This window comes from Trachypithecus francoisi, unplaced genomic scaffold (genome assembly GCF_009764315.1).
Source record: "Trachypithecus francoisi isolate TF-2019V2 unplaced genomic scaffold, Tfra_2.0 Lachesis_group21, whole genome shotgun sequence".
In the NCBI taxonomy this organism is placed as follows: domain Eukaryota; kingdom Metazoa; phylum Chordata; class Mammalia; order Primates; family Cercopithecidae; genus Trachypithecus; species Trachypithecus francoisi.
This window is the reverse complement of record NW_022681467.1, coordinates 8,345,570-8,352,378: the sequence shown is the minus strand read 5'-3', so window position 1 is coordinate 8,352,378 and position 6,809 is coordinate 8,345,570. Positions and strand designations below refer to the sequence as shown.

Sequence of the window (6,809 nt, the reverse complement as noted above, 5' to 3'; positions counted from 1 at the left end):
TGACTTTGCTCTTCCCTCTGTCTGGAATGCTTCCCACATAACGACAGGGCTTCCTCTTTCACTCCTTTCTGGTCACATGTCCCTGACTCCCGTATAAAAAAATGACATCACCCACTGGCTGCTCTGAAAAGCCACCTTTACATTGTTCCTTGTCTGGCTCCTTGCTCACCGCAGCCACCTTTGCCACCGCGGATTCCGGCCACTTTACCGCCAGAGTCCCTGAACTCTCACTTTCTTTTTAATCCTCCGCATTGGATCACCGGGGTGCCCCACCATATCAGACACAGCCGTAGACACCAGCTCAGAAATCACCACCAAGAACTTAAAGGAGAAGAAGGAAGTTGGGGAAGAGGAGGAAAATGGAAGAGACGCCCCTGCTAATGGGAATGCTAATGAGAAAAATGGGGAGCTGGAGGCTGACAATGAAGTAGATGAAGAAGAGGAAGAAGATGGGGAGGAAAAGAAGAAGGAAGAAGAAATTGATGGTGAGGAAGGGGATGGAGATGAAGACAAGGAAGCTGAGTCTGCTAGGGTAAGCGGGCAGCTGAAGATGATGAGGATGACGATGCCGATACCAAAAAGCAGAAGACCGATGAGGATGACTAGACAGCAAGAAAGGAAACATTAGGAGGGTAAGCTATTCACCCTCCACTTCCCGTCTCAGAATCTACATATGGTCACCTTTGTGTATTGAGGCCCGTCCACCCGCCCACTGTGGGCAGTGCCACCCGCAGATGACATGTGCTCTCCACCACCCAACCCAAACCATGAGAATTTGCAACAGGGGAGGAAAAAAGAACCAAAACTTCCCAAGACCCTGCTTTTTTCCTTAAAAATACCTTAAAAAGGAAATTTGTCTGTATTTTTTAATTTACATTTTATATTTTTGTACATATTGTTAGGGTCAACCATTTTCAATGATCTCAGATGACCAAACCAGCCTTCAGAGTGTTCTCTGTCCTGCTTCTAACTTCACTTGTGGTGTGACCGTGTTCGTTATAATCTCAAAGGACAAAAAAAAAAAAAACCTTGTAAGAAAAGCAAAAACGACAACAGAAAACCAGTCTTATTCCAAGCATTCCAGTAACTTTTTTGTGTATGTACTTAGCTGTACTGTAAGTAGTTGGTTTGTATGAGATGGTTAAAAGGGCCAAAGATAAAAGATTTCTTCTTTTTCGTCTATGGAGTTGCTGTTTATTTATTTATTTATTTATTTATTGCCTATTTGAGGTATGTGTGAAACAATGTTGTCCAACAATATACAGGAATTTTATTTTCCCAAATTGTTCTAACAACAACAAAAATGACATCAGCCGGGGGCGGCAGCCCATGACTGTAATCACAGCACTTTGTGAAGCTGTGGCAAGAGGATTGCCTGAGGCCAAGAATTCAAGACCAGTCTGGGCAACATATCAAGACCCCATCTCTCCAAAAATACATACAAATTAACTGGGCAATGTGGTGCATAGCTGTAGTTCTAGCCACTAGGGAGGCTGAGGCAGGAGGATCCTCTGAGCCCAGGAGTTCAAAGCTGCAGTGAGCCATGTTTGCACCACTGCACTTCAGCCTGGGCAACAGACCAAGACCTGTATCAAAAAATTGAAACAAAATGACACCAATCTCTATCAACATCACCTCCACCTCATCCCAGCTCTCCTTCTCTTACCTCGTAAATTAAATTTTCTAACAATGGCTACAGTTACTATGTTCCCACAAGCTCTTCTAGAACCACTCCTCCCATCAAGAGAGTTTTCTTTTTTTCTTCTTTTCTTGAGACAGGGTCTCGCTCAGTTGCCCAGGTTGGAGTGCAGTGGTGCAATCTCAGCTCACTGCAACCTCCACCTTCCGGTTCAAGCAATTCCCATGCCTCAGCCTTCTGAGTAGCTGGGATTACAGGCACATGCCACCACACCCAGCTAAGTTTTGTATTTTTAGTAGAGATGGGGTTTCACCATGTTGGCCAGGTTGGTCTCAAATCCTGGCCTCAAGCCTCCACCTGCCTCGGCCTCCCAAAGTGCTGGGATTGCAGGCGTGAGCCACCACACCTGGCCAGGAGAGTTTTCTTTCTCTCCCCATGAATATAGACCAGCCTTTCATAACTGGCTTCTAATAAGCAGACTGTGACAGAAGCAATGCTGCAGGACTTTTGAGGCCAGCTCCTGATCTGTGACACAGCCTCCACCTGACTCTTCCTCTTAGGACCTTCACCTTTGGAACCTACTATGTCCTCGGAGCCCAAACCAGCCCACACAGAGAGGAGACCATAAGGAGAGGTCCGTGTGGAGAGGAATCGAGGCCCCCAGCCAACCACCAGCATGAACTACCAGGTGCACGAGAGAACGGGCCTTCAGATGAAGCCCAGGCCCCGGCCTTTGAGTCTTTCAGCTGAGGTCCCAGCCATGGTGGGGCAGGGAAAGCTGCTCTGTGCCCCTATGCTAGGCCCTGTCCAAATCTTTGACCCACAGAATCCATAAGTTTGGGCCCATTTAGTTGCACAGCCATAGTAACCAGTACACCTCATTTAATTTTTCTCTATAGTGTCTAACATAATGTGTATTTACTTGCTTCTCTATTGTCTACCCACACCCCCCACCAAGAGAACGTGAGTTCCTTGAAGGCAGAAACTTTTGTCTATTTTTTCTAGCCTCAGTATCTAGAAAAGTACCTAGCACACAGTGGGCACTTGAAAAATATTTGCTGAACAAATGAATTAAATAAAACTGCTAATTAAAGAAAACTGCTCCTTACTATAATTCGCAACACCTTCTGCTGAGGCATGTGACCTTTTCCTGAAGAAAGTGTTCTCTCGTGTGTTTTGGACCAGCTCCCTGCTAAAAAATATCTCTTGTCAGCCATCTGGAAAATGATAAAGTTGGATCCATACCTCCCACTATACACCAGGAAATAGTCCAAGCGGATCAAAGATTTATACATGGTAAAATGAAGCCATTCAAGTCCTAGAAAAAAGCCCCGTAGCATTCTGATGTCGCTTGGAGTAGGAAAGCCTTTCTAGCTACGACTCAGTCTCCAGCAGCCATTAAAGAAAAAGATGGGCCGGGTGTGGTGGCTCACACCTGTCACCCCAGCACTTTGGGAGGCCGAGGCAGGCTGACTGCTTCAGCTCAGGAGTTCGAGACCAACCTGGGCAACATAGCAAGACCTCATCTCTACTGAAAAAAAAAAAAGAAAAGAAAAGAAAGGAAAGAAGGAAGGAAGAAAAAATGGATCAACTCGAAGTACATAAAAATCAAAAACTTCTGCTTGGTCACGAAAACAATAACAACAACAAAACAGAATGAGCAAAATCAGGCCAGGTGTGGTGGCTCATGCCTGTAATCCCAGCACTTTGGGAGGCCGAGGTGTGCGGATCATGAGGTCAGGAGTTTGAGACCAGCCTGGCTAACAGGGTGAAATTCCGTCTCTACTAAAAATACAAAAATTAGCCAGGCGTGCTGGTGAGTGCCTGTAATCCAGCTACTCGGGAGGCTGAGGCAGGAGAAGTGCTTGAACCTGGGAGGCGGAGGTTGCAGTGAACCAAGACCACGCCATTGCACTCCAGCCTGGGCGACAGAGTGAGACTCTGTCTCAAAACAAAAACAAAAACAAAAACAAAAAAACCAAAGAAACAAAAAACTTCTGGATATTAGGCAGAAAAAAAATATCAAGCTAGGCAGAAACCCAGTGGGAAAATGGACATTCAGGCAGGCAGTTCACAGAAAATGGGACTATAAAGTCAGCCCTGTGTATCCAAGAGTTCTACATTGTGGATTCAACCAATCACAGGTTGAAAATATTTGGAGCCAGGAGCAGTGGCTCATGCCTGTAACCCTAGCACTTTGGGAAGCCGAGGTTAGAGGACTGCTTGAGACCAGCCTAGGAAACATAGTGAGACCCTGTCTATACAAAATATTAACTGGGTGTAATGGCACACGCCTGTAGTCCCAACTTCTCAGGAGGCTGAGGCAGGAAGATCACCTGAGCCTGGGAGGTCAAGGCTGCAGTGAGCCGAGATTGTGCCACTACACTCCAGCCTGGACAACAGAATGAGACCCTGTCTCAAAAAATAAAACAAAAAAAAAAAGAAGGAAAAAAACCTAATAAAAATAATATAAATAAAAAACAATAAAGCATAACTACTATTTATATAGCATTTACATAGTATTAGGTGTTGTAAGTAATCTAGAGATGATTTAAAGTACATGGAAGGGCTGGGTGTGGTGGCTGGGTATGGTGGTTTATGCTTGTAATCCTAGCACTTTGGGAAGCTGGGGCGAGAGGATCACTTGAGTTCAGGAGTTTGAGACAAGCCTGGGCCAAATGGTGAGACCTCATCTTTTTTTTTTTTTTTTTTTTTTTTGAGACGGAGTCTCGCTCTATCGCCGGGATTGGAGTGCAGTGGCCAGATCTCAGCTCACTGCAAGCTCTGCCTCCCGGATTCCCGCCATTCTCCTGCCTCAGCCTCCGAGTAGCTGGGACTACAGGCGCCCGCCACCTCGCCCGGCTAGATATTTGTATTTTTTTAGTAGAGACGGGGTTTCACCGTGTTAGCCAGGATGGTCTCGATCTCCTGACCTCGTGATCCGCCCGTCTCGGCCTCCCAAAGTGCTGGGATTACAGGCTTGAGTCACCGCGCCCGGCCGAGACCTCATCTTTAAAATCACACACATATATGTGTGTGTGTGTGTATATGTGCGTGTGTGTGTATATATGTGTGTGTGTGTGTATATATATAATTGGGTCATATCTATCAACATTATAAAAACCAGCAACTTACATCATAATGGGCCAAACTTCCCGATATATTTTGAAAAGATCCCCCAAACTCCTAGAAGTTATATATCCATATATATATATGGATACACACACACACACACACACATATATATATATAGAAGGATGTGTGTAGGTTATATGCAAATACTACACCTTTTTTTTTTTTTTTTTTTTGAGATGGGGTTTTACTCTGTCACCCAGGCTGGAGTATAGTGGAGCGATCTCGGCTCACTGCAACCTCTGTCTCCCAGGCTCAAGTGATCCTCCCACCTCAGCCTCCTGAGTAGCTGGGGCTACAGGCCTATGCCACCAGCCTGGAAAATTTTTTGTCGTTTTGGTAGAGGTAGGATTTTCTCATGTTGCCCAGGCTGGTCTTAAACTCCTGAGCTCAAGTGATCTGCCTGCCTTGGCCTCCCAAAGGGCTGGAATTACAGGTGTGAGCCATGGTAACCAGCCAATACTACACCATTTTATATCAAGGACTTGAGCATCTGTGGACATAGACTGTACAAATGGCCCTTAATCATATGAAAAAACATTCACTCTCTCTCAAATATAACAAAAATATAAAATAAAACTACACCAAAAAACTATTTTTTCCATATCAGATTGGCAAACATCCCAAACCATGGCAAGACAACACTGGCAGGGTGATGAGGTCACGGGTACTCTCACACATCACAAACAGTACAACCTCTGGGTAGGGTAATTGGGACACATCCATCAACATTATAAAAACCAGTAGCTTACATCATAATGGGCCAAACTTCCTGATATGTTTTGAAAAAACTCCTAGAAGTTAGGCAGAGAAAAAGACCAACACCCCAGTGGAAAAAGGGGCATTTAGGCAGTTCACAGAAGGAACTACAAATGACCCTTAATTGTATGAAATTGTTAGCTCTAACCATTGCATTTCTGGGAATTTATCCCACAGATATATTTGCTCCTATATGAAATGACATATATATAAAGTTACTCATTATAGCCTTCTCCGTAGTAGCAAAACATTGGAAATAATGTTACTGCCTATCAATAGAAGACTGATAGCCTAAGTTATGGCACATCCATATAATACAATACCAGATAGCTATAAAGAATAATAGGAACACTTTTTTTTGTTTTTTTTTTTTGAGATGGAGTCCCACTTTGTCGCCCAGGCTGGAGTGCAGTGACACAATTTTGGCTCACTGCAACCTCTGCCTCCCAGGTTCAAGCAATTCTCTTGCCTCAGCCTCCCGAGTAGCTGGGAGTACAGGTACACACCACCATGCCTGGCTAATTTTTTGTATGAGAACACTTTTTTGTACTGTTTTGGAAAGAACTACTAGATGTACTATTAAAAGAAAAATGTATATATACCTACTATGTACCAACAATTAAAATTTAAAATTTAAAAGAAAAAAAAATGCAAGGTGCCAAACAGTATGTATAGTACGCTATCTGCTAATTAAAATGCTAAAAGAAGAAGAAACAGTGGATGGCAAGAATACACACATTCATGTTTGCTTATATATGGATAAAGAAACAGGAAAGTTACAGGAGGAGCTAATAACAGTGGTTAATTACAAAGGTAGAGGCTTGGCAGATAAGGGACGCATTTGCAGATTCGACTTTCCTTTGTGTACATTTTTATATATTATTGTATTTCTTCTGAAAATGCCACATAATTTGCAATAAGTGATTCACTCCTTAGCTCCAAAAGCAAGTCCTTTATCAAAATGCAAATGTTCCAGAGGGATGTAGCCAGATTCTGTGGACCTCACTCTTTTTCACCCCTAAGAATCTGTCCCTGTGATTTCTCTCTTCCCCTGCTTGGTGAGCTTTAGAAAGCCAGCCTGCAGCTGCTCAGAGCGCTGACTACTAAACAGCCCACAGTTGCTGTTGCTGGAAATGACCAGTGGTTATGCCTTCCCTGACCAGGGATAGCCCATAGCTGATGACGGGCCCCCTTGCCTCAAGGTGGGACAACTTTGGTCGTGCCATTCATACTCCAGAGGTGCCTGGAATCAGGCCGAGGCTGGACGTCAGCCGACCCT

General features: G+C 44.3%; 1 pseudogene; it reads left to right on the top strand.

Annotated features, from left to right (window-relative positions):
• The first annotated feature begins 241 nt into the window (after nucleotides 1-241).
• Nucleotides 242-1,171, top strand: LOC117069088 (annotated as a pseudogene).
• The last annotated feature ends 5,638 nt before the right edge of the window (nucleotides 1,172-6,809 follow it).